We start from the raw sequence: 4,150 nt of genomic DNA, 5'->3' as shown, positions 1-4,150 counted from the left end.
TGGGTCAGTTCGTTGGTATGGGGAGGACCGCGAGACGCATGGAACTAGGGAGTAGTAGACGACAGAGTTCGGAGGTGAGGCGACTTCAGATGGGGTTTTAGTATTCGCTTGAGGTAAATCGAACTTCGTGACTTGTGTGTCACGATGGGCCAAGATAGTTTCGTTTTATTGGGAGTGCAATGGGTAACCTTTGAAGGTTCGACTGCTAGGTCGGGAGCCGACCTGGTGCTCAGTGTTGGAAGGGATATGTGAGAGGAAGTTCGGGCTTATGTTTATAGAGGTTCAAGGATACTTCTGAGCGGGAACAATCATTTTCTTGTGTTGATAACAGAGTATTGGGGTTCGTTTTGTTCAAATGGGTTCTGATAGCAGTGCAGTTGATGGGTCTCTGGTGAGGTGTGACCCTTTCTCCTTTGGAGTACGATCTAGATCGACGGATATGTCAGGTATGAGTGTTCGGCAGTTGTTATGATCAATGATCTGATTTCATTTGTCGTATCAAGATACTTGGAGCTGGAGGTATGATTTTGAGATCGGACATTCGATGAGCGAATGACATGATGATATCTTGCATGGGCGGTCGTGCATGGAGTCAGACTACTAGGGTTTCCAGGTTCTGAAGAGTCAGAACTGGAACCGCAATGGCAGAGGGATCCGTCCTGTTGTGGGATAGGGAGTTCCTGTATGGGTTGGGTGTCTTGGGAAAGAGATTGTTGTATGACATGAGACGACAGTGGTGCCATTGGAGCATATTCAGGTTCATGACCACCTGAACTATTTTTGAGAGGCCGGGTGCGATTTTGGATAGAAAAGTAAAGACCCTGAGGAACAAGGAGGTGCGTCTAGTTAAGGTGCAGTGGGAGCACCACAGAGGATCCGAGTGGACTTTGGATCCGGAGTCCGCGATATGAGAGCAATACCCCGAGTTGTTTCCGGAGGCTGACTTCGAGGGCGAAGTCTGATTCTAGTGGGGGAGAATTGTAACATACCGACTCACAGGTGTCTTATTTAATGTATTTTATTCATGAGAACAGGGCGACTCGACGAGTTGGGGAGAACCAACTCTCCGAGTAGAGACTAATTGGACGCGAGACTTTTAGAGTCTACTCGACAAGTCGGAGGTCCCCGACTCGACGAGTAGGGGCTGTGCGAGGAAACCCTAATTTTTCGGGTTTGTGACCTATTTAAGGGGCCTTAAGCCCTCATTTCCGCCTCACCAGTCACCTTAAACCCTTGAGAGAAACCCTAATCGTCTAAATGAGCTAAAGAGTGAGAGAGGAGCTAATCTTGTGGTTATTAGTACACTTTTGAAGGTGAAGATGAGAGTATCAACGCTTGGATCAAGAGGAGGCTTTGGATCTAGAGGTTGATCAGGGTTTTGCTTCAGTTGTAGGTAAAAAGATGCTAACTTGATCATTTCCTTATGAGATCTAGGTTTAGGGAGTTTCTAGGGTTTTGTCCCATCCCTTTTGTGTCATTTGAGTCCTTTGAGCATGGTTTGAGGTTGAAACCTCAGATCTGGAGTGTTGGAGGTCTTGTGTAGAGATGCACAAAGACCCGATCTGATCCGATCCGATCCGGTTTGATGACGTCATAGCCGATCCGAATAAGCCAATAATCTGAACCGGTTTCAAACCGGATTTGACTGGTTTTCCGAGGCCCCAATCCGAATCGGTTTAATCCGATCCGGTTACAATCCGATCCGAAATCCGATCCGAATTTGGTTTTTTTTTTTTGTTTTTTTTTTTGTTTTTAAACATTTTTTGGACCTCATATATAACACAAAATGCAACATAGGTTCATTAAAATAGTTAAAACATACATCAAACGTCGAATTAGAAAGAGTTTTTAAACTAGTTAACTAATAATAATAATAATAAAGTGGCGTTATAACATTTAGCCAAATAGAAATAGTTTTTGTGGTCTTCCACTTCGTGTCGCCTTCACTAAAATATTCTTTAACCGCCACGCAAATAAGTAGGGGTGTCATCAATACCATATTCTTCATCTTCGTCTTCGTCTTCATCGTCATCGTCTTCGTCTTCCGGAGGTGTTGATAAGCCTTGTGCATATTCTTCATCCATGATCTCCGGTTCAACATTTTGTGGTAGTGGGCCTTCTAGTGATGCCAAGTGTTGTATACGTTCCACCGAATCCAAGTAATCCTTCAAGCAAACGCAAACCTCTACCGCAACCGGGGTAAGATTCGTCCTCAACTTTGATAAAACTCTACCACTAAAAGAAAAAGCGGATTCCGAAGCTACCGTGGAAGCTTGGACGGTTAGTAAATCGCGGGCCATGACGGATAGAATAGGAAATTGTGCTTCCTTTTCTCTCCACCAAGCCAAAAGATTCAAAATTTTAAATTGTGGTGCACTCATGAATTTTAAAAAATTTGACCCCATATAAATTCCAAGTTCGCTACTAGGGGTTAATGTGCGTGCTCTTTTGTTTTGTTCCTCCAAAAGGTAGTTATAGAGGTCGATATGAAAATCCGTTCGACCCCCACCACTACCCGATGCACCACTAGTAGAGTCGGTTACACTTGCAAAAGTGTTTGACATATCGCCATACTTTGTAGCGTAAATGTCAAACAAATTAGTAAAAGTATTATTAAAAGTGTGTATTTGGTTATGGATGTAGTTTGAGTCATCTTTGTCCAAATTTAAAGACATAGAAATTTTGGTAATCAAAGCCTCTACACCCGTAACATTGATACATGGGTTTAATGCCGCGGCACAAGTAAAAAGTGGTGGCATTTCTTTGAAATATTTGACTAGTTTTTGTCTCATTGGTCTCGTAACCAAAACAAATATTTCACTTCTTTGTTCAAAACGCTCCAATTGTGCAGACATCAACCATAATTCATTTAGTAACAACGGACTTGTAGGGTAATACACGTCCGATAAAAAAGTGGTTGATTGTTTAAAAACTTTTAACATTTCCACAAACTCTTCCATCAAATCCCAATCATAATCCGAAACCGGATTTTTTCCTTTTGAAATTGTGTCGTAAAATAATTGTAAAGCGATTCTTTGATATGTCAAACTTTCAAACATCATACATGTTGAACTCCATCTAGTGTCAACATCCCAATGAGGACTATATGGAGTTACGTTTATGGAAATGGCAAACTTTCGATATTTTTCCATTGTAGCTTTATTTTTTCCAAAAACTCTAGTTAACACAGTTTTGAATTTTTCAATCGTCGAATCTATCATTTTTAAACCATCTTGTACCGCAAGATTAATAATGTGACAAACACATCTAGTATGAAAAAACGAGCCATCCAAAATAGGTTTATATTTTGCAATTAATCTTTTTGCCGCGACGGTATTATTACTTGCATTGTCAAACGAAATAGAGAAGATTTTGTCGCGTAAATTATAAGTCTCTATAACGCTTACTAAAATTGCAAATAATCGTGTCCCCGTGTGAGGATGCGCAAAAAGTTCAAAAGCAATAACTCGTTTGTTCATTACCCAAGTAGTGGGATCTATCCAATGTGCCGTGACGGCAAGATAGCTTTTGGGACAAGTACCGGTGGAGGACCAAACATCACACGTTAAAGAAACACCGGTTTTTATATTTAAAAATCCCAATTGCATATCTTTTTTGGCTATATCCCAATACTTTAAAGCATCACGTCTAAGAGAAGTGCGACTTACTTGCCGGTATTGTGGTTGCATTTTTTCCCGCAAAATCCTTGTTAATCGTGGGTTGTCGAAGTGGCTGAAAGGCAAGCCCTCTTGAATGACGAACTTGCAAAAGCTTTCACGAATGTCATCATTGTTGTAAATAAAGATCGAACCGTCGGGAGTAATATTTGGTTGATCCGGATCGCCTTGACCTTTTACAACCGGACACGTTTTTGTTGTATGACTCCTCAACGTACTATTGCCATCTTTTCCCAAAAACATCCCGCATTGCTTGCACCTTGCTTTTTCTTTCCCGTTCGACAACAAACACAAATCGTAATGTTCCCAAACATCTTTACTCCGAGTGGTTGGTAAGATTTTAACCACCGTTGCATCTGACTCTTGAGCCGCGGTAGAATTTCGGGAGCTCATTTCTTGGAAGATTATGAAAATAAAAGTATAAAGTAGAAGTAGAAAGTAGTAGAAATGTGTGTAAAATGTAAATGGAGCAA

This window comes from Lactuca virosa, chromosome 9, assembly GCF_052849685.1.
Source record: "Lactuca virosa cultivar CGN04683 chromosome 9, Lactuca_virosa_CGN04683_v6, whole genome shotgun sequence".
NCBI classification, from domain to species: domain Eukaryota; kingdom Viridiplantae; phylum Streptophyta; class Magnoliopsida; order Asterales; family Asteraceae; genus Lactuca; species Lactuca virosa.
The sequence above is the reverse complement of the archived record's forward strand: the minus strand, read 5'-3'. Positions refer to the sequence as shown.